This window comes from Wyeomyia smithii, chromosome 2 (genome assembly GCF_029784165.1).
Source record: "Wyeomyia smithii strain HCP4-BCI-WySm-NY-G18 chromosome 2, ASM2978416v1, whole genome shotgun sequence".
In the NCBI taxonomy this organism is placed as follows: Eukaryota; Metazoa; Arthropoda; class Insecta; order Diptera; family Culicidae; genus Wyeomyia; species Wyeomyia smithii.
Window position 1 is genome coordinate 231,791,313 of NC_073695.1, and position 24,905 is coordinate 231,816,217.

General features: G+C 36.5%; 1 protein-coding gene across 1 annotated transcript in view; it reads right to left on the reverse strand.

Annotated features, from left to right (window-relative positions):
• The window catches only part of LOC129724490 (cAMP-dependent protein kinase catalytic subunit PRKX), a 187,918-nt gene that overhangs the window by 31,765 nt on the left and 131,248 nt on the right, over positions 1-24,905 (reverse strand). The window lies entirely within an intron of this gene.

Consider the following 24,905-nt stretch of genomic DNA (forward strand, 5'->3'; position numbering starts at 1 on the left):
ATAACTTCAGCTCAATCGCGCCCAGAAGCGGCCAAAATTTCACTCTCTCGATCGTTGAACTTTTTTTCTTCCTTTGAAAAAAAAATCGACCTTCCGGGACAAGAATTCCTTGAGCTGGAGCCAAAGGGTATCGAATCTCGCTTAACGATTAAGCTCTAAACAAATGAACTTAATCAGTCCTCGGTAAGTGACATCATGAAACGGTCAAACCGATACAAAAAACAGATAATAGTTTATGGAATGTTCAATATCAAGATTTCTCCTTTTGATGCCAAACGTCCCAGAAACTCATAAAACGTCGAGACCTGGTGGTACCTATAAAAGATCCTCCTCGAAAAAGTCGACCTTCTGAAACTTTTTCGACCTTCTGAAACCCTTTATTTTATCAACATATTGTGGACCACTCGTCAGATTATCTCCATTTTTCTTGACATAAAGCGGAAGTCATAAATGTTTATGATGCAGATTGGCTGGATAAGATGTTTCCCAACGGAAGTTTTCTGGAAATCCCCCAAGTTTTCGTGAATCTGGCGGGGTGTCCACTATAGGAAAGGGACCTACTATAGGTTAAATAATTTACCCTTCTTTCCAAACCGACTTCTTGAGAACTTTTATTTCCTTGTTGGGGACATTATACCACTGCGACCAGTACTTAGATCTATTGTGGTGTGTCCTCTTTTGCTTTAAGCCTTTTTTGTACAGACAACTAGGGTATTTGTTCCATTATTCATCTCATTGAGGCGATATTCGTGAAGAATGCACGGATTACAAAACCAAATTTTCACGGCATTTACACAGCAAATGATGAGCACTTTCATTCTCTGTCCAACAAAAGCGAAAATTGTCATTTTCGAGCCTTCCTATTAGCTTCAGATGATATTTACTCGGACAGTGACCAGTGATCAGTACAGTATAAGTACTAAGATGCAACATAAACACATTACCATAGATTTCAGCTTGGAAAACCGTAGGTCATTTGCCTATCGCCACTGAACAACTTACTCCAAGGCCTAAAATGCCAGCCCCTACTTGATTTCCCACGGCTCGAAGTCAGTGTTAAAAAATTTAGAGCCATCTCGAATGTTGGGCCCTTTACATTCCCATTCATTACGACTTGGTTCAAAAACACCAAATGGTTGAATCATACTTTTTTCCATAAAATATTCATTTTCAGTATTGGAGGATTTATACAAAACTTCTTAAGAATACGTGGGTGACCAATTAGATCTCCTTCGAAAAGATCTTTTGTGCGACAGAGTACAATTGCACTTTTAACCGCATCTAGTCGAATAGTTTGGGATGAGGGCAAAAGGTTTAGAAGAGCATCCAGTGCTTTGGAAGGAGTAGTACTCATTGGAATTTTAGGTAGACATTTGAAAAGCCATGAAAAGTGATTATCTTGATCTTTGTTAAGGAGAGTAGCTGGGTTTTGTTTAAAAATTTCCAAACTTTCTGCGACATTTAATTTCTAAGGGGATGTTACGAATCGAATTAGACTAATATTGTCGGTAGTCATAGGGTGATTTTCATGAAAAATATGTTCGCTATTTTGGATCTGAAATGGTGATTTATTCCCTTTTCCGAGTCTTTATGAGTTCTGAAGTATGTTCCTTAAACCGGATGTTTAAATTTCTTTTGGTTTGGCCAATGTAAACCTTATCACAATGTGGGCATGCAACTTCATAAACACCTGCCCTATATAATTTGTCAATAGTGTCTTTAGTAGAACCCGATCTTGTTTTCAGTCCCATAATTTACCTACTTAGCTATAAAATTTAACGGGTTCGCTATTTCCTCAGCAGGCCTTCTAAGCACTGAAGAAGGCGCTTTGTAAGCGTTGAAATGCGTATTTGCAAGTGATAAGTGAAAAGATATAGAATTAAAAAGTGAAGTGAAATAAAAGTGTAATGTAAAAGGATTTTTGCAGAAGTATTGGATAAATTCCGTCAACTCCTGGAGACTTGAATGGTGCAAATGAGTCAATAGCCCATTCTACTCTAGAAACTGTGGAAATTTTGTTGCTTAGACTTTCAGCTTCATTTTTGGATAATTTTGGTCCAATAGGTGTGTCATTTAGTCTAGTTCAAGTATTTTCGATACTAGAATTGCTATCCAATATTGAAGTGTTTGTTATTGAGTTGGAAGTAGGGAAAGAACCAGGAAAGTGAACTTGCATCATCACATTCAAAGTTTCCTCTGTCCCTGAAGTAAAAGTTCCATAATTTTTCTTGAGGGATCCGAGGCCATTAGAATGAGTTTTGGAGAGAACTCTCTGAAGCCTACTGATGACTGGTATGCTATCAATTTCTTCACAATTGAACCTCCAGTCTTTTCGTTTGGATCTTCTTATCTCTTTATTATATTCAGTTAAGACCATTATGTTTTCAGACCAGTTTGATTTTGCTTCAGCACGATTGAACAGTTTTCTAGTTTTCCTTCGATGATGCTCCAATCGTTTGTTCTACCAAGAAACGTCCTATAGGTTTCGTTCAGTAAACTATTTGCTGCGTACTCGAATAAAATATGGCTGTGGTCAGATAGCGAAATTTCCTCTGAGATATGCTTTTATGAATTAGCCCTAGGAACAAATCTTCCACGGTTAACAGAAATTCGGATACCCACAGAGAAAAAATTAACCTATAGGGAACACTTTTCCTATAGTGGACCACCCGAAGGATTTTCAGAAAACTTCCACCAGTAAACATCTTATCAAGACAATCCGCATCACAGACATTTATAAATTCTGATTTAGGGTAAATTAACCTATAATAGTGGACCCATTTCCTATAGTGGACCACCCACCAGAATAACTTAATTTTTGCGAAAACTCGAAGGATTTTCAGGAAACTTCCATCAGGAAACATCTTGTCAAGCCAATCTGCATCACAAACATTTATAAATTTTGATTTATGTTAATAGCAAATGAGTGAATCTGACGGGTGGTCCACTATAGGTTAATTTACCGTATGTTAAGAGAAATCGAGTTAATCTGGTAGGTGGTCCACTATAGGTCAATGAAATAAAAGAGTCCATTATAGGTTAATTTACCCTAACTCATTGATTTCCCATTCACGACGAACTGTATTACAATTAAGGGTTATAGGGTAAATTAACCTATAGTGGACCACTTTCCTATAGTGGGCCCCTCGTCAGATTAGCTCAATTTCTCTAGATATAGGTAAAACGGAATTTTTAGATTTTCCTCATGATTCTGATACAGATTGTTGACAGAGGATGTTTCCCGATGGAAATCCAGGGTTCAGTATAGAGCAGTTCCACAAAAAATGTCCCAGCATTAAAATTTTATTTTGTCCTTTTTTATCTGACTGAAACTTTGCACAGACGTTTCTGTAGGCAAAAGATGGCATGTTGTGCTATTGGTTCTTTTTTTTTTTTTTGAAACACGACTCATTTTTGAGAAGCTTTACAAATATATTATTATGGGAAGGTATTGCTGATTGCAAATATTTTCAGAGCCTAAACGATTTGTTTAATCGGTCTGACGGTTTCGGCAAAGTTGTAGATAATAATTATGTCTTTCGTAAAAGAATTCTAATTCGAACGAAGAATTCTTCGTTCTGACTCTAAAAATATTTTTATTTTTAGATTAAAAACATTTTTACAGCTGAAACGGTTTATTTGACTGGAATAGTGTCTTTGAAAAAGTTGTTGATAATAATTTTTTCCTTCCAAAGAAAATATGCCCTTCGGAAAAAAATTTAAAAAAAAATTTCAACAAATCCTCACTTTTTTCTTTATTTCTCTATGATCGGACAGTTTCCAATGTTTAGGTAATCTTTGGCAGTTTTTATAAAAAAATATCCGATTTTTGAAAAATGAGCCTTTTTAGATAATTAGTTCTAATTTTTTTTGCATTTTTTTTTTCATAAAATATATTTTTTTCAGAGTGTATATTTTTTTTGAAATTTGAAATTAGTATCTACAACTTCGCCGAAGACACCGATCAAACAAACCGTTTTGGCTCTGAAAATATTTATAATCATTATTACCTTCCCAAAATAGCACTTTTCAATAGCTTCCCAGAAATGAATCGTGTTCCAAAAAATTAAACAAATATAGCACAAAACGGCATATTTTGCCCATAGAAACATCTATGCAAAATTTCAGCCAGATTAAAAATTGTCGATAAATTTGGTTGTCGGTTTTTTTCGTGGAATTGCTCTATAAGTTAATTTACCCTTTTTATAGATCCACTGGATCCACCACCAGTGTCTGCTGTCCGCACAAGCTTCAAAAATTCTTTACACTCAGGTGTCAGTTAATTGTACAAAAAATTTAAAGCACTGTTCGATAAATCACACAACTGGTTCATAAAGTGTTGAATAGACAGTCCACCTGAACAATGATGTCGAAACCGAAATATTTACCGTAAAAAGTGATGAGTAAAAGAGATAGAATTAAAAAGGATAGAAAACAATTAAATAGAATTTGCTGTTTCATATATATTAAAAAATTTCAAATTATTAAAAAAATTATTATTCAAATTATTAGTGGAAGATCGGCCAAAGTAATGGATGAGAAAGGACTCCGTTTATCTTGTTGAAATCATGTTTCAAGCTCAGTTGTTTGTAATAGAATAAATGTTTGTAGAAAATGTTGATTCCATTAATTCAAAAACGACATGTCGATAGAAGGTATAGTTTTTGGTCAGATAAAACAGAAATGTTCCTTAGCAACAACTCGACCCCAACGCGGTTTTTTTGTAGGGTTTTTCGAATTAACGCAGTTTATTTTACGAGGTACGTATTCCCAGCGAAAAAAAACCTGACTGTAAACGAAACAACGAGAGGGGGCGCCAAAATAAGTTTTCGCCTACAGCTCAAATCAGTCTTCGTCCGCCCCTGGGTAAATAATGTCCTAGAACGAGAGCATCTTCCCATCTCTCTGCAAAAGCTTAGTTCTCTATGACTTCTGGGGGAAATAAGGGAGAATCGTTGCTTTGTTTTTTTTTATCCAGCTTCGTCCTAATCATGAAGTAGTCCTGACTTCATTAACTTCCCGAACGATTATAGGACAAACCTGACGAAACCCTATAAAGGGTGTTACGGTCAAAAATAGGCCAACTTCGTATAAAAAAAAACTGAACACCTCCCATTTTGAAGAAGTGTGTAAAGTATTATGTCTTATGTTTGATTTTGACATTTGCTCTTCAGTTATGAAAATTTCGTCGATGCAAGAGAAGCAACGCATCCAAAATATTGCTCGCGCATCGCTAAAATCCGAACTACTCGCACGCCAAGTTGACAAAATTGTTGAATGTGGCCAAATCAACCGTCACCAACGTGATAAAAGTGTTTGAAGAACATTTTGCGACTGCCAGGAAGACAGGATCGGGGGATTCGAAATCCGAAGTTCGCAAAATCGACGAAAAGAGTGGCCAGCAATTTCGAGAGTAATTCCAACCTTTCCATCCGAGATGTCGCGAGCGAACTGCTAATGTGTCGTCTGTAACCGTGTATCGAGCTAAAAAACGAGCCGGACTGTCGACTTACAAAAAGGTGGTAACTACAAATTGTGACGATAAGGAAAACAAGTGGGCCAGACAACGATCGCGAGAGCTGTATGTATGATTAAACTTACGCCAAGGAAGACTTTAAACAGCTTCCTGGACAGGAATAATTTACGATAACTGGAAAAGGAAAGGTGGCAGAAATTTTCAAACACATTAATAAGCTGTCGAAGTTTACACAGAAATATCTCGTATGGCAGCACATCTGCTCCTGTGGCTTGACAAGCAACTTTTTCATCGCGAAAGGGTCCTCCAATCAGGAAATTTATGTGCAGAAGTGCCTGAAAAAACGTCTGTTACCTTTCTTCATACAACACAGTTTTTCCGTTCTGATTTGGCCGGGTTAGCCAGAATACGCAAATCAATTCTCAGTTAGCTATTCTCTAATTGAAAATGGCATCTGGATCAACTCCCGGTTTTTGGTCATAACTCATGTCTCAATTTCCGAACTGGGTAGTATTTTGCCATTTTACTCTGCTCTCCAGAAACTGGAAATCGCCATCTTAGATTCAAAAATGACGTTCATAGTTGAATTAAAACATCTAAGTCTCATCAAGTTTCTGAAAAACCCCTTATTAGGTGTTATTTGGCCTTTTTGGCTGTTTTCTAAAATCGAAAATCGCCGTCTTGAATTTCAAAATGGCATTTGGAGTTGATTTTCAGCTTCCGAGAATTATCTCGTCTCCAAAAAATATATATTGGGTGACTTTGGAGCCTGTTTTCCAGAAACCAGCAGTAGTCTGGAAATGCTTATTGGCATATGAACATTATGCTGATTCTGTAAGTACCCATATTAAATAATATTTGACTATTTTGGGCTGGTTTCCAGAATCCTTGAGTCGCCATCTTGAATTTTGCGTTGACATCTACAGTTGATTTTTGGCTTCAGTGTATCATCCCGTTCCTGGAAATACCTTAATTCTATTAAGAAGGTTGTTATCAATTTTCCCAAATATCTCGGGTGATGATTTCGGCATACCTGTTTGCCTTGAGCTTGTCAATGGTCTTAGGCCTTCTTTTCAAAAAATGCCTCAAAAAGAAGATCTGTGTGAACGAAAAATTTCTAATTACGACTTGGTTTCAATGTTAGTCCGGTTGTTTTAGTCTGAAACGATTCATGGCCAAAATTGATCTCGTTTGTTATTACCCGTCTGCCGCTAAACGGGTAAATTACTCTTTACCTAGCACCGCAGTATCTTCATCTAATCTGGTAGTAAATTTACCTTCCAGAAAAGTTTAATTTTTACATCTCACTTCCCAACCCAGACCGAAACTGGCTTGACCGGTTCAAAAGCAATCTTTCACAGTACATACAGCAAAGCGTATAATGGTAACATTTACACCCTGTTATTTCATTGTTTTTTATTACATGCCCGCTCGTTCGCGCAGTGGACTAATCTCCCACATCGCCGCGTAAATCCACATCCGCTTGGTCTAGTTTCTCAGTCCGAATGTCGGTTGTTTCGAGGCCTCGCAGCCGTTCTGCGATATCAGCAGTAGCGCGATTAAATTAACGCCAAGCCGTTCTGCCGAGCGTGCGGAAGTGATTTATAGATAATGACCCGGATTCTCAGCAGTTTTTTCGTCTTCTTTTCTCTGTGCGAAAATCTTCACCCACGATATGATATCTTGTTACAGCTGTAGATAAAAATATTTTATTCAAAATTAAGGGGTACTGCTCCGTTGTATTCTTTCTGATACTTTTGAACCATAACAATTGCATGGAAAATCTACTGTTAGAGTTAATTTCTAGAAAAAAAATGGTAAATTAGGTTCGGTTTACGATCTGGAGCAAGATTTTGGGGCGTGATACCAGACTAAGAACGAGAGCACACATTCGTCGTTGTTTTCAAAACAACCCGATTGTACGCTTTGTCACACACTCTGGGACGGAATTAAGGCGAATATAAAATGACGTAAAAAATCTACCGCACTACAATCGGTCACGAGTACATCCACCAATGGTTCATAAATTACCGGGAGGAACGAAAAAGCTGTTCAGGTCATAACAATTAAAGCACAAATTTAACGAAAATGCTTGGCACGTCTGTCTATATCACGCATTCGCTTGTCGTCTCCGCAATACTTGCAAACGAGCTACAAAGTGAGACTTAATCTGCCTTTCGTCTTATTCTGATACTTCCGAGCAATCGTTGTTGTCGCCAATTTACCACTAAATTATAGTCAAGCCCAGGTATGCGGTATAAATCCGTTGGTCATGCAAATAATTACTGTAAAAATCTTATCGTATACGATGAGAAATTAAAGGTTTCTTATCTTATTGGCAAATAAATAAAGTTGTTTTGTTATTTGTTACCAATCCTGTAACACTTAGATAACCTAGTTCCGTATAAAATTAGCATGGAATTCGTTGTATGATGAACGGCTGTCTCCTTCCTTATGATTCTAGGTTTAGCACTATGTCATGATCAAGCGTTTTAAAATTTGGACGTCACAGTTAGAGGGTAGAATCGAATACAATGCTGGACTTGTAGCTGATATTGGAACGAAAAATCTCCGGTGTTCAGAATCGTGTCGAAATATTGAGAAATTTATTCTCTAGAGCATCGGTTCCCAACTGCAGGTTCACAGCTGGCGAGGAGGCCGCGAAGGCCTTGGTCTAGAGGGCTTATCCTGATTCTGACGCAGAAAGGTACCACTGAATCGTAAAAATGAGGTTGCAACAGTACGTGTCTTACGTCTACAAAAAGCGACGAGCATCTAAAAAGACTCAAGCAAAACAAGTTTTCCTCACAAATCATCACAATCACAAATCAACACATCTGATATAACCTTCGTCTTAAAAATCTAGTGTTAGCGAAGAAAGGGAGGCAAAGAAGGTAAACCCCTTGACACTTCCAGTTCTATATCGGTTACTAGAATCAATAACACAATGCAACAAAAACTTACTGTTTTTCTGCTTTGGCTTCTATGTATGATTTTTTGATGCAAAAACAAATTGCCCCGAGTTTGGACAAATTTCACTTTAAAGGGCAACAACGTAGCAGTTTCGAATTTTCGAGAAATCAGAAATTTTCGATGTTTTTTCGACGTCATTTTGTTTTAAGGCCAAATATCAAAAATCTATGGGTATGTCCACATAATAGCATTTTCCTACCCATTTAAAAATAAGGATTTAAAATCGCACAAAAAATGAGCTCAAAACCGGTGATTCAACGAAAACAGTTTTGGGATGGTTTAATATATTTCACTAAGCAAAATAGTATCAAGTATGTTCAGTATTATCCCATCGTTATTATTTGTCCAATTTACCGTCAAATTTTACTATTTTTTCTAAAGCAAAACTTTCGGCCGCTCGACTAAATCGAGAGGTAAACCTATGATTACTTTTTTTTAGGAAAAAATCAAATTTTGTCAGTGAACTTCACAAAAAAGAGCGATTAGTTAAATATAAGTGTTGAGATGAATATAAGAGCGGTTCTCCTAGTTGCCCTTAAAGGGAGGAGTTTTTTTTAATCATTCTTGCGTACTAAGGTGCCCCTAGTAAATGCAAAAGTAGGTGAAAAGGTCAGAGAGTAATTGCTCGCCAGGTTCGTCACTTCTATGTTTGCTCACGAGAAGTCATTTAAGTCTCTGGAAAGGTTATTATTACCAGGGTCACCAAAATTAACAAGAATTAATAATCTTTCTATGGGAACTATTTTGAGCTTTGGAGTAAAATTTTCCAAACACCCCCCTAAAATTTGAATTTATGGTCAAAATGCCGGTATTTTGACCTCAGCGCATGAAAATTATTTTAATTCATTTGTTTTTCAACCAATTTTGAATGTTTTAGCCGTTTTGGAAAGGGGAAAAATAGATTTTTCAGGTTTGTACTAACTTCATTAAAATATGTTGAGTTATTCGAGCGTAAATCTAATTTTTCAAACCCCTCCACGCAAATTTTCAACTTCACTTGAATTTGTCAGTTATTTTTGCAAGAAAAGTACTACAAGTACACTAGCAGTTTGAAACTATATTCAATTATGATATAAAATAGAAGCAAATTGGCTGATAAATCGCTGAGTAACATGTTTTTCAAGGAAATCAAAATTTGTGACTTTCATCGAACAATAATATTTGGGCTGTTTATTCCACGGTGCTACAAATAGAAGAAAATGCAACAACTTCTGATGCCACCTAGTGTAGATTGTAACAAATTATAGAGCATTTAAAGTACAGTTTTATAAAAATGTGTGAAAATTTGTTCTTAAATAAAAAAAAAACATAATATATTTAAATTTTTTAAAAACTATAAACTATAGATTTATCTATACATTTTGAAAGCCCCATTTTGTGACGAAATATGACGTGAGGAAGAGGGGGGGGGGGCTAAGCCAAGCTACGTAGCGAATATGAAACTAAGAAAACTACTGCGATGGGGGGGGGGGGGTAAAAAAAAAGCTACGTTATTTATGGATGTGCCCTTTCCAAAACGATTTATATATAAAGAATCGATGGGAAAATGACAGAGTTGAAAATAAACATATGAACCAAGGTCCAAAGGCGGAGTTTTGAAAATAACTTCAAATTTTAAGGGTATTTGAAAAACTTCAAGTTTGGGTGTAAGTAACGCACGACTAGAGCTACAACCTACACTTGGTCACATCAGAAGTACTACTACTACATTTTTTCCATTTATAGAGAGAAAAATTATGATTTTCTTAAGAAACAGCGAAATATGTGTACTTCTAGTACTTTTATTACAAATACTACAAGGTATACAGCCTTAGGGTTGTATGAAATGGTGACGTGGGACTTAACACTGTAATTAGGGGATTTTTTGTTACAAAATATACAGAGTCTGCAGACAGAATCAATGTGTTTGCTCAGCGACTGTACGTATTTTTATTTTCAGCCTCCCCTGGAAATCAATTTTCGAATTATTTTCAACAACACACGAAAGAATATCATTTATATTTGGCGATATTATGCCTGTAGTATTTTTTTTGTGCAATCAACATCTATTTGACAAGGCACAAGCGTATCGTGCTTGTTGAAGAAGAACCAAAAATTTCGTAAGGCGTCAAATTCAGAAATAACTCTATATCCTCAAAAACCAAATCCCAAAATACTTACGTTATAATAATGAATGGTTTTGTCTTATTTAACTCTGATTAAATCAAATCTATAATATGGATCTTACTTTCAAAATAATATGGTAGCCACTAAGAAGATATGTTAAACAAAATTATTACCAAGTTCCAGCAAAAAATCGTAGCAATCAACAACTCCATTTTTGTTTTTTGCATGACATTTTTGTTCATTTGACTACAACTACATTCGCTGTATTACGAAGACAGCTAATATACGTTTATTATGGTAAAGCTTAGAATAATAATATATCTTCTAACAATTTTGAAATGTCAAAAGAGATTCTGAATGAATCTTAGTAATAATCCGAAAATTCACAAGCATTCGTAGGCTCTTACTCTTCTATAAATGTGTATATTTGTGAATTTACTCTTCCGATACTATCCGGTCACGATTATTTAGTGAATATAGAAGATAAAATTAAATAAAGATCCGTTGCAAAATCTTACAATTCTTGTTGAGTAAATTATGGTTATCATATTTATCAGATAAACTTTCAATCACCATCAACAGCAGCATTGCAGTTTTTCCTCGATTGCACACGAATAGAAATGTACGAACAAAAGTGTATCACTGCAATACGAATAGTACCGCTGCAGTACAAATAGTACCGCTACAGTACGAATCGAATAATAGCGCTGCAGTACGAATAGAAGTGTACCACTGAAATGTGCGAATAGAAAAGTACCGCTGCAATCATAGACGACAAGAGACCTGCGGGTCTTACTCCACTGGTACTGTTGCTTTTACCGGCATGTTTTCTTTCAAGACATCAGTTTTTATTAGGTTCTGAAAGCAGGTATAAAAATTGTTAAAGGATGGGGATTGTTTCAAACTTTTCGGGAAACTTTTACCTTCGAGACATCATATTAATCTAAGCTCATGGAAGCAAAAACAAATTGACCTATTGGGACGAGGAGACTCTGTCAATTTTTATTTCGATATTGATACAGAAAATATCACAGGGAACGGATAGTGTCCATTCACGTCGTCTGTGCTAGGAATGCTCGCATGTAATTGGTTCAATGTTCGCGTAAATTTGTTATTGAAACTTTTTATCAATTTTACCGCTTAGCAATGAAATTAGAGTGGTAACTAGCATATTACAAAATTGTTATACATTTTATCTATCCAACAACATATTGGTTATTGTTATCCATCATATGGTTATGCTGTTATTAACGTTTGAAATCTGACGCAACATTTGCCAGTTTCATTTCAATTTTTACAGAATGCATCCCAGTATAGTGAACAAAGACGCAGTCCTACGTCAAAATGACAAAAATTACAACTGACAAATCTCAAGTGAAGTTGGAAATTTTCGTGGAAAAGTTTAAAAAATTAGATTTACACTCGAATAACTCACTTATTTTAATGAAGTTAGTACAAACCTGTATATGTTTTGAAAACTCAATTTTTTTCCTTTCCAAAAACTCTATTTTTTTCCTTTCCAAAACGGCTAAAAAATTTAAAATCGGTTGGAAAACAAATGAGTTAAAAATAATTTTCATGCGCTGAGGTGGAAAAACATTTTGACCATAATTTCCAATTTAAGGGGTGTTTGAAAAATTTTTAGTATGAGCGAAAGTTGCACTCGACTAAACTTACAACCTTCACTGTGTCACTTCAAAAGTTCTTGCATTTTGTTTATTCGTAGCACCGTCCTTTTCTCTCGGTAGTTGACCGCTTTGCTGTCAGAATCCTTTTTTAAGAAAAAAAAAGTTGGTCGAAAGCCCGCGATGGATGGTTTTCCGGAGGGTCTCAAATGAAAGGTTAAAAGCTATACTTCCAAATGCCCATTTTTTTAAAATAAAGTTGTTCTTTTTACACGCCGTGCTACCAGTGTAATTTTTGTGGTAAAATAGATGCATAGTTTGAGTGGTAAATAAGCTTCTGTTCTCATGTTTTGTAATACAAAAAAAACGTAACGTTTGTGCGGTAATAAAGTTGGTTGGATATCAGGTAAAAATTCAATCTGTGAAAAAGTGTTCGCCAAACATAATGATATGAACAGTCAAAAAGCCACTAGAAACTAAAATTTAAAAAAAAATAATTTGTGTCAATTAATTAGGTGTAAAAATTTATTTAAGGTTCTAAGTAAAAATTTAATATCTTTGATATGTTCAAAATTTTATCCGCAAAAAAATTGTGAAATTCCGAAACGCTTGCAAAATAATTTTGAGTGAAATTTTGAGGAAGGTGAGATTTTGAGGAGCCATTTTACTAGAAGCAAATAACGGAGTCTAAATAAGCAAAGGGATTTCTCAGAGAACATACATCAAATTACATTGAATTGAAAATGTGTTATTGACCGGAATATAAAGATTGCAATACCCAGTTACTAAATAGACACAAAAATTAAATAAGTAATCAAGTCGCAGGAAATTTTCGCTTTCTTTGAAACAAAAGAAGGAAAATAATATTTTAATAATTCAAAGGATGCCTTTAAAAAAAAATCGGATTTGAAAAAAACATTGTTGTTTATTTCATTGTTTATATGTATTGGTATTATCAGTTGCATATTTGATTTTATTACCCATCATAAGGTTGGAATAGCTTCATCGAGTATTGCAACACCACAAAAAGATTAGCATCACCCAACATAGGTAGATTAATGTTACCATATCTCGTGATTCCATTACTTTGAGATTTGAGATCTTAAGCAGAGTCGTTCGAAACAACAAGGGCTCTCAGTTGGTAAAAACTTTGGTTCGAAATTCGGCCGCAACGCGACGCTTTTCGAATTTCGAATTAAATTTATATCGTCTCGAATTAGAAAGCTGCGGTCTTCAGGAAAGTTGTTCATGAGGTGAGGGGTTTTTAGTTTACTGATAGTTTGTTTGGCAAGAAGATCACTAAGTGGTGCTAGTACGCGTTTAGTTTTGTGTTCAGCACCTTAGTGGTTTAAATTTCTCTAAACAAAATAAGACATTTTTCGCGCTTAGTAATAATAATAATGATAATAAGATGAAAAAAAAATTCTACAAATAAATAATAGCACAGACAGCTACAGTCAATAACACCCGAGCCAGAGATTGTCTATACAATGACAACAATATAAAGAGAAGTGAGCGAGAGAATTGTTGTTCATATTGAATTCGTGACAAAAAGCAAGAGATAAAGCACATCGTATGAAACTTCGGTAGCGGCTACTGTCGCGTAGTATTTCATTCCACAGCGGTAACTACAAAAATCTTGCTGCTGTCGTGTAAATACAGTAGCGTACCAGTACATTTCCCCACCCTGCTTGCAGCAGACCGCAGCTTTGTAGGAAGTAAGAACGATTCAAGATTCAAATACAAAAAATAGTATGCACACTAGCGCCACATATTGATAGGATTTTACTCTGAACCGTTCACCACCCAAAGGCTTTAGCCTTCTAAACAACTGAAGACCGTAACTTTTTTGGAAGTCGGTATCATTTTCAACGTGGCTTGCACTCATTTGCAAGAAAGCAAATGTTGTACTAGAAGCAAGGCTGATAAAAATCATTTTCACTGCCGGAATTCTGTTAAAATTACAGCCAATCTATCCAATAAACACAGCGTCCACACTAGAGTTTCATCATAACATGACCCCGATGAAATAATTCACGCGCATCGTCCCGGCCACGCTATAAGATCTTCTGAAATTCCAGCCAAATGATTTTCACTGTCTCTTTGGTAAAGCAAACATGCAGTTATCAACGTGACGCTTGCTGTCGTTTTCAAATGAAACGGGTAAATTTCTTTCGTGGCAGTATTTTCATTATACATCACTAGTCGCAGCTCTACACAGGTGGAAATATTTATAACATCATTTTTTGTGTTAGTTTTTGCTCAGTGTATCTGCCAATTTCAATGGTTTATTATCTCACTAACACTAGTATACTCAGCCTAATAATGGAAACATTTTGAGTTATAACTGTGTTTGTAAGCATGGAATACTTGTTTTGTGTCTTAAAAGATGGAATTAATTATAACGCCATCATGTTAGTTTCTTAGTTCAGTTCGCTAGTATGTGTCTGACTTCAACATTATTCAAAACAACTGTCAGCCAGGGCAACTGAAGGTTATAAGATATTGTTTAAAGCATACGTACTTCAAAATAATTTGCAATTTTCCAGATTTTTGAGGACCATGCTACAGGGAACGGTTTTGACGAAAACGAGCCGAGTAAAATCGAAGTTTGAAATGAAGAAGGGTTGTCTACACCCGAGGTTACTCATAGACTTGATGTGAGTAGGAATGTCGTATAAAATTATGCCAACTTGGCGCTCGAACTTATCATACAGAAAAACAATCGCTATAACACTTCTCGCGTCATACAAAAAAACCGCTTGAAATTCTTCGAGAAATACCAATTCTGAAATTCAAAATAGTCTACAGAGGTTTCCAGTGATAAAAAGGTCCATTCTTGATGATTCCGATGTTTTAGGAGACGAGAGAACCTCGCAACTTCAGAAGAGGTGCCGTGATTGTTTGGAATGGCATTACTAACACTAGAAAAACTGCAATATATTTATATAAAGCAGAATGAATTCCGAAACTGGGTATGGCCAAAAGAAGCTTTGATCCATTTCACGGAAAAAGTTATGAACGAAAATTCAGCAATTATTTTAGACAGCTGGTAACACCAAAAAAATTCTAGAAGCCCAAAATTTTTCAATAATGGGTTGGCCAAGGCGGCTTCAAGAGGTTATACAGAATAAAGGCAAACAACATATTACTAATCATCTTCTGAGTTTTATCGCAAATTGATTAGAGTTTTTTTTCGAAATGGTGTTATATTTATTTCCACCTGGAAATAATGGAACGATCCAACACTTCATGTATAGACTTAATGTTCAAATGATCAGCTGGCACAAAATAGTAGGTAATCTTACATAGATTATAGAAATACAACATCAAAAATACTTGTTTAAGAATTTAATAAAAAGCAATACATATTATAGGCTGCGTTATAAATGTATTTCCACCAGTGTACAGTACACACACCGAGCTTACAACGTTACAGTACACACAATGAAACTCGGAGTAAAAAATTTTCAAAAAATTTGAACAGTGAAACAGTGCGGCAGTGGATCTGCAGCTGTGGCAAAAAAAGGTTTTCATCACCGGATCAACAATGAATGGCCAGGTGTGCAAGGAACAGTGCCTGGAGAAGCGTATTTTACTGTTCATCCAATCACATGACGGTCCGGTGAAGTTCTGACCTGACTTGGCCAGCTGCCACTACAGCCGAGAAGTCATGGATTGGTACAAGGAGAATGGAATTGATATCATCGAAATAGTTATAAACTTGCCAAATTGCCCAGATTGTCGTCCAATTGAAAAATATTAGGCGACAATCAAGAGCAAGTTGAACAAGAGTAGTAAAACGATAGAAAACAGCTGGTTTGGATAGATGGTGGAAAAAATGTCGGATCGAGTTGACAGTTCCACTGTGCAAAAGATAATGGGCGGTATAAAACGAAAAGTGTGTGAATTCATCCGAAATTCAGACGAAATATTTTTTCTTTTTCCTTTAAAGGTCAATAAATTTGCTACAAAATAATATCTCTACTTGTTATTTTGACGAAGATGTGTCCCATTTTGTGCGACCAAATATTAAATGGATCATGCTTTGAAGTCCCTGACGGCGAAATTATGTGCTCAATAACTTATTAATCAAACTTATTTGACGAAGATTATAAACGATAGCACTAACGTCCTTCCAGGAATGGCCTTCTATCCATACTGCAATAGCCTATAAGCAACATCTGAATATTTCAGGACGAACAGATTGATGAAATTTTCAAAAAAAATATCTTAATTAATTATCCTACCAGAAAGTGATTAAGAAGTATGTTCAAACTCTTATGACGCTTCTTCCCGTTCCATACCGACTAAAATCACTCTCTTGAGATTACACTTCCCGGACTCTACCAGGTCCGATGTCGGTCACCACATTCCACTAATGACCGACTAATTTTACGCACGCTTTCGATCAACAAGTGCTCGATTGTTATTCGCAAAGAGTTGTTCCCTATTCAGTAACACGCACTCTTACTAATAAACGCACTTCTGCTATCATCAAAACCAATCAACCTTGTTGAATCAGCCCCAGCAATTCGATTCCCCAAACCGGAAAGCAGCGAAAATAAAATTATCAATATTGACCCTCTTACCGTCTCCCAACCCACCACCGAAATACTCCGCACTCAATCAAGCCGACCGGACGAGAGTGCCATTGAGTCGATATACCCAAGTGGGAAAATAATTGAAGTAAAACCCGACCACCATCCTGCGCCACCCATCGAAAATCGACGGTGTGAACGAAATTCCATTCACGATGATTGATATGTGTGCTCCGAGTGATGCTGAGCTGAGAGTATCAATAGCGCTCGCTTCGGACTTGTTGAAGCGCCCCTATCGCTACAGCGCGGCGGTGGCGGCACTGAAGCACTAATTGAATAGTGAAGTCCGCGTACAAATGGTAGCCGCCGGCTTCAATCTGATCTGATTCGGTGTGTGGCCACCTGTTGGCTACTCCCCAAGATATGCTATCACCACTTGAAAGCACGTGATTGTCATGCGAGTCGTTTCCGATTGATTTCTGGTAGAAGATTGAGAAAACTTTGTTACCCCGCACCGCATCGGATCATCACACATCGCAAAGGTAAACGTCATTCGAGTTTTTATTTTTCATTCTAACCGCTAGCTGATCAGCTGGCGGCTGGCTCGAAGTTGTCTGAAGCAAACGAAGGTCAGTTTTAAAAATAACTTTTTATTGTGGAACTTGCGTGGTGAAGATGAACTGCTCTCGTACTTCGCAGCGTACCGTTGGAAAATAGGTTGGATAGGACACTGAAGTGATTTCGTGGTGCGAGACAAATCTGTTCGATAACTGGACAGAGGATGCGAGACTTTCAATGATTGTGATTTGCAGGGGGAGAAAAATCAGTTGGTTTTTAACATGTTTCCTCAACAAATAACGATAAAACAGATTGAAATTGGATTTTGAAGTGCCATGTCGCACTTTTAATCTGTATCAATGCGTAATGTTTACTATCGAAATATTTCAGTGCTTGGTTTGTTTTTCTGTCTTTTGCAAATATACCAATTTATCGTTGAAATATTTCCCAAAGGAACACCTGCAAAATTGGCACATTGGTAGCCAGTTTGGGCTACCGGACGACGCGTTCTTGACAGCAGCCGGGTCCGGCAAGTCGGACCGAGCCGCAGACCATCAAATTTGTTGACTTTCCGATACAACAATAATCCCGACAAGCATCAAACGCGAATATGAGCACGCCTAACGCCGCAATTGTTGTTATGAGTTCGATGTTTGCCGGAGTGTATGCTAAATTTAGATTCTACGCTTTCGTGCTGCAGAGCAGAACGGGGTAAAACAGCTCTCCAACGTTAACAATCGGGATGGAGGGAGACTTTCTTAGAGAAAAACCTCTTTAACCCCCGCGGGGGATACTAATTCGAAACCAGCGCAGAGCGCAAAGTCAGACTAAAATGGATTGTTATGAAGTCGCTTGACCATTTGTTAGCAATAATGTATGGAGTGTAGAAGCATCCGTCGGCGGTCGGTTACAAGGCACCGCTAACAGCTGTGTCCTGCTTGATCTCTCTAGAGCAGGATGTTGAGTTTATCCGTCATGGCGTGAAAAATGGGCTGGAATTATTGGAAACAAATGGACTCGGAAAACTGTGTTGCTATGCTGCACAGAAGGAACAAAAGTTTTTTCGAGACTCGTTAGTGGTTTGTTAAATTAATTGTCAATTTGTAAATCACTATCTTATTTGGTGGTGCACGATATGAGACCACAAGTTTCTGTTACATTCGACAAAATGTGACGAAGCGTCAGGCTATAAATTCCACCTTTCGGTCTTTGTCAGGTGTGGAAACATCCATTGCTGATTGGTTAAGCCAACAGCTGGACGTTTATCATACTTGCAAAAAACCGCTGGGGGTACGTGGCAAATGAGCCGCTTTGATGGCATTCGATTTATATACCATAGCTGCAGAGCCGGATTTATGGGGGGGCCCAGGGGGCCCGGGCCCCGGGCCCCCACATTTTTAGGGCCCCCACAAATCGACAAAAAGATTTTTCTTTTTAAAAATGAGATTTAATCAAAAGTTCGATTTACAGTAAGAAAATTTTAACAGACCACAATCACAACTACATCCATAAGAGTTCACCTTGGATTCTCTTGGAATGACACACATTAACACACCATTTGAATCGAACCAGCGCGCATTAAACGCCTAGAGTTAAAGTTTAGCCGACTGTCACTAAAAGCGCCAATCGAACTGTCAAAACTCGTTCCAATCGAACATCAGCAATGTTAAAACTATGATGAAAAAACTGTTGACTGTTTGATTGGAACTTTTCAGTGACAGTCGGCCAAACTTTAACTCTAGAGCTTTAGCGCGCATGGGAGGTAAAGCAAAGAAAGAAAATAATCCACAAGTTTTTTAATGCATTGCTTTTGCTTACTTGTCCGAATCAGGGATACCAGATGTGCTTTTCAAAATGCAGATTTTCTGAGCTCGTGTGCATATTTTATTGACCTGCAGATGTGTGTAGTTTTTTCCTAGTTTCTATTATTGTCAGAGTTGTCTTATATTTGCGCCGTCTTTCTCAAATTGTGTGCAAATTTTTGCCTGTGTTTCGCATTTTTTTTCAAATTGCGGTAGTTTTTTTTCAGGTATCAAGAAAAAAACTTGAAGACGAAACATATTAAAAATAGGTTGCGTGCGACTGTGAAGAATGAAAGGCAGTCAAACTTAGCATTATTAAGTTTCGAGTACGAGTATACTGAAGAAGATGAATGTTGATTATTTAATTAATAAGTTTTCTGCAAAAAAACTCGTAAAGCATAGTTTACAGTTCCAAGCGAAGTGAAAAATTTGACAAGTGAAAAAGCGTAAATTTTCGCTTGCGAAATCTGTCGCGAAAACCCGTTTGTGGAACACGCAGGTATTTCACCACCCTGCAGTTTACAGTTTAAGTGGAGTGAAACTCACGAGTTTACATTCCGAGCGAAGTGAAAATTGGCTGCAACTGACAGAATAGAAACGCACGCAAGTTTTCGCTTGCTGCTCCTTTTTTCCCTAGCGCTTGCATGCGTGAAAGAAATAAACCCAAGTGAAAAAGATGAGATCCACAACCTTCGATTTCGCTGGATCGAATTTGTTTACAGTTCCAAGCGAAGTGAAATTTTTTGCAGGTTGCATTTTTCACGAGCGTGAAAACATGAACATGTTGTATGAGATTTTCACTTATAGAGCTTAAGAAAAAATTCTAACAAATTTTTGGTAATTTTTCAATAGCAAATAAATGCTTTTAACTCGTACGATGAAAAACAGTTTTGTTTTAATTTGGGCCCCCCACTATAACTGGGCCCCGGGCCCCCACAATCGTAAATCCGGCCCTGCATAGCTGTTTCGTCCGTACGGTTAATAAATTCGAAAGAAAAGAGTTTTTATTGATTTCACAGTCATATTTTTGGTCGCTACATGTCTTTAGTCATCCATTTTGAGTCACCGGTTGATTGATCGCTAACGAACGTTTTGTTAACGATAAGTTCTCATTTTTGTCTGAGTCACTAGTATTTACTGGTAGCAATATTATGCATAGCTGTACGTCCCAAAAGGAGAAGGCAAAAATTGATTAGAGAGTTGGGGACTAATACAGCAATTTGGTAGATATTTATTATTAACTACATTATAGAAAAAGTCTATATGATGTCATGCGGTAATGGTGCGCGAAAAGTTGAATCACAATGCGATTATCGCCAGCATAATGTTTCACCAATAAATCGATATCTTCTCATACTATGTCAGTAAAAGCTACAACAAAATCTGGCGGTAGAAACTACTTTGGCAAGCAAACCTCTTTTTGATTAGAAGCGTCTCTTGGCCTGATAGCTGATTTATAATATTTATAATAAATTGTTTTTTTTTTTTTTTTGACGTGAAACTACCTTTTTCGGCATGCTTCTAAAGAAGGGTGTAAAATGGAAGTTTGAAATTGGAACATGCAAAAATTTGCGTTCATTTTCAAATGCTCATAGCTCGATAAGTTTCCAGTGAATTTCCTTCGTTTTTGCAGCAATCAATTGGATAATTAGTTACGTATGCATCAAATTTCCAAACATTGAAACCGAATACGTAAGACGTGTGCAAAACGGCTTGATAAAGAAGCCGAAGTGATTTTGGTCCTCAGTTAACGAGGAGCGTTATCAGAGTGGATTACGATCTAGTTAAAAGTTCACTGATTCTTGGAAAAAATCATATATTCTCCCACTCCACAAAAAAGTAGATAAATGCAGCATTACTAATTACCACAGCATTACGACTCTGCGTGCCGGGTTAAAGTCTGACAGTGATTCTTGTGGGTGACCTTCTATTGAGTAAAGCAACAAGCAACACGTATGGGGTAGAACATACGCTCGATTAACCCAAACCTGTTTCAATTCTGCTCACTTTGCATTACAAAAAGTGGAAAAAGCTCTAGTTGACACGAATTTCAAGGCTGCTTTTGATCGCATTATTGATGCTTATTACGGGAGTCACTTCACGGTGAAATCAGAGTGAAGTGAATAAATAGGACTTTATTCACGTACGGGAATCACGTAAATGTGGACAACATCGCAAAGTGACATCTGCTGTGAAATCTGCGTTATTATGAGCCTCATACCACTGAAGTGAAAACGGAATAAGCGACTTTTCGCGTGGAATTATTTCACAAACATTTTGAACGGTGAAATGATTCCACGATAATGGAATAAGTCTTGAAAATTGGTTGATTTGTGATCTAATGGTAAAAATTGGATTTATTTCTCAGTAAAGAAACGAATCCGAATTCGATCCGTGCCTCAAAGCGGCCAAAGCTTTCGACCGATAAAAAAATGTTGCCAAATGTCCTAGAAATGTAGAAAACGTCAAGATCTGGTGTTATCTGAAAAACGGAACAAAATCGACTTTCTGGGACTAGGAAATTCTTGAGCTGGAACATTCTCAATTTCACTTCACTGTCAATTTCACTTCAAGGAGGTAATTTTTGTCACCTTACTTGAAGTGGAATCGGGAATAGGTCTCAAAAAGTGAAGTGAGCGTGAGAGTGAAAAATATTTTTCACCGTGAAGTGACTCCCGCAATAAGCACCATTGTTACGAAAGCTAAACCGACTTGGTGTTTCTGACGGTTTTGTTCATTGGCTACATACTTACTTGACAAATAGCTGCCTCTCAGTAAAGATTGGCTCCACTAAATCTAGTACCTTCTGCAATCAGTCTGGAGTTTCACAAGGAAGCAACTTAGGGCCGTTACTTTTGCTAATCTTTTTTAACGATGTTTGTTTTGTAATTCCACCTAAATTTGAATTATTATTTGCGGACGATTTAAAAATATTTCTTGGTGTGCGGGGTTTAGAAGTTTGCAAGCAATTTCGAAGTAGGGTGTCCCGAAACAAAATCGATGTTGCAAAAATCAAGGTGTAAATAAGTAAACTTTGTCCATAATTATTAGATAAAACCCTTCAAAACAAATATAAAAAAATTACGGTTAAGTACTGAAATTTTTACTGCAAATCGGGATTTATGATAACACAGTGCAACAAAAATTGACTTTTTTTTCTGCCTTGGTTTCTATATATAATTTTTTTGTGTATTTTTATGCAAAACTAAATTTCCCCGAGTTTGAACATATTTCAACTTAAGGGGCAACAATGGCGCCATTTTGAATTTTTGAGAAACCGGTAATTTTTGATGTTTTTTCGACGCCATTTTGTTTTGAGGCCTAATATCAAAGTTCTAAGAGTTTCTCCACATATTAGCATTTTTTACCCATCTTTCGAAAAAAACAGATCTCAAATCGGACAATAACTGAGCTCAAAACGATGATTCTACGAAACCGGGTTTGGCATAGTTTTAGTATATTTCACAAAGCGAAATAATATCGATTATTTCTGAGCATTAATGGTAATTCGCTAATATCTTAAAGTGTTAGTCAAATTGTATCTTATTTTGAGTAAAAAAGTCTCAGAAATCGAATGGTAGGTGTCTGATCTACGTAAATGTCAGCAGATAAACCTATTTTTGTATTGTAGGGGAATTGGGGCAAAATCGACAACGTCTATGTGCCTCTAAGAGAGCTCTATCGGTCCGGCTCGACAAAATGTCCACAAGAAATCATTTTTGTACATCCGTGTTACGAAACTGAGAAAATCTGTGGGAACTGAAAATAAAGGCGGAGCTTATCAAAAGATCGCTCTGAGCCAGAATTAATGAGATGTATTTTTCGTACAAAAGTATTTCGACATACGAAATAAAATTTTTCGAACGTTGTAGAGTGGTATAACTGGAAATAATTAAGTCACTCCTCTTTTCCCAGTTATACCATTCCACAACATTCGAAAAATTTGTTATGTCAGAGCGGATATCGCGCGCTATTTTTCGTACATTACGTCAGTTGAATTCAATACTGGCACAATTCAAAATTCATAGTTTCGAGTGAAACGCGTTTGAAAATTTGCGTCAAAAGATACTTTTTTCATTTTCGTAAAAATCCCAATTTTAAATTGCCCATTTCGATTGAACTTGTTTGGATCTATCATGTGCATTTAATAAGCAAGTTATGAGAATTGTAACCTTATTTTTCTGTCTTTTTAGGGATAATTAAGATTTGTGCAATAAAGGACTTATATTTCTGGAATTTTGTGAATTTTGAAACGTGTCTTTGTGAGATTAAACTTCATAATATTCGGCATCGTTTGCCATTAATAACTCAAAACTGCAAAATTTCGAGTTGTGTCAGTATTTGATACAACTGACGATTAGTATTAAGACATAAGAAATAAAATTTTACGAACGTTGTATAATGGTATAACTTGGAATAATTAGGTCACACCTCATCTCCCAGTTATACCATTCCACAACGTTCGAAAAATTTGTTATATCAGAGCGGATATCGAGCGCTATCTGACCATGAAGCATTTATGCGATAATTAAATGAAAATTGCAATTGCAGCAACCGACCTTTTCCAAGGCTACTAAATGTGTTTGGAAGAGCATAATGAATAGTTATTACTAAACTGCAACTGTGGTTTGATGCTGCTGCAAATGCACAGCAGTGTGATGTTTATCACGATTTGTTGATGGTGCGATTCAATCCGATTTTAAACAGAAAAGTTCGGCACGTTCTGCTCACGGTGCTGAGACTGTTTTAGAAAATTCACAACACTTTTTAAGCCAGGATGTAACGTCTTAGAGAAGACGGTTATAGTTTGACATCACAGCAGAATTTCGACCGCTTCACACCATTGAATTGATTAACCCTAATCGAGTGTATTCCCAAAGCTGTTGCAAAAAAAATATTGACATAAGACAGGCTGTCGTAATTCCCAAGTATGATGACAGTTCTACAAGGTATGCTATTCACGTCGATGCATTAGTATTAGTGATCGTTATGAACTTCTTCCAATTTTGTATGAAATTTGAAATGATTTTGCATTTTAAACTAAACTTATGAAACATACTTTCCTGAAAAGTTATAGAAATGATGTTGAAACATGTTTTATTTGTGGGGAATACATAAACATGCTGCGGTTTAGGTAAAATATGCTGTTTTTCATCAATTTGCCGGTAACCTTTTTGCACTTTTCGTTTTTTTCTTGTACTCTAATAGCGCTTCTAAATAGAGTCGCTTATGTTTCATACAGTAAAAAAAGCCATGAGCTATGACAATGACTAAGATTATGCTCCAACTATTAGAAATAAAGCATTTTTATATATTTTATTTCGACATATTGTCGCAACTTTTCACACTAAATCTAAATTAATATCAATTTCTAGTGTGTTTCAACTGAAGATTCACTTTCCAACTAAAAAAAACCAGATATAAAACAACATAAAACGAGAAATTTCCAAAAATGTTTGAATTCCATACAAAACGCGAAATTTTTCGTAACGAGATTTGTTTGTGTGCGTGGATAGACAAAAATGTAGCATACCTTGTAGAACTGTCATCATACTTGGGTCGTAATTCTACGTTAACTTGCGGTCGTATATTATAAACAACCTCTTCCACTTTTGTTAAATTTATGAAGTTACATGCTGGGCTGGAGCTAACCAAGCATGAGCTTTATGGATTTAATGTTAAACAATTTTTAAATTTGAAATTTTCGCTTGAACCGTTCTGGTCTCCAATTTCAGATAGTTTCGTTAAGTTTGCTTTTTGCTTAGATAGGAAAATTTTACCCAATTCGCTAAATTAAATGATTGTCTTGGTAGTACAGCTACGA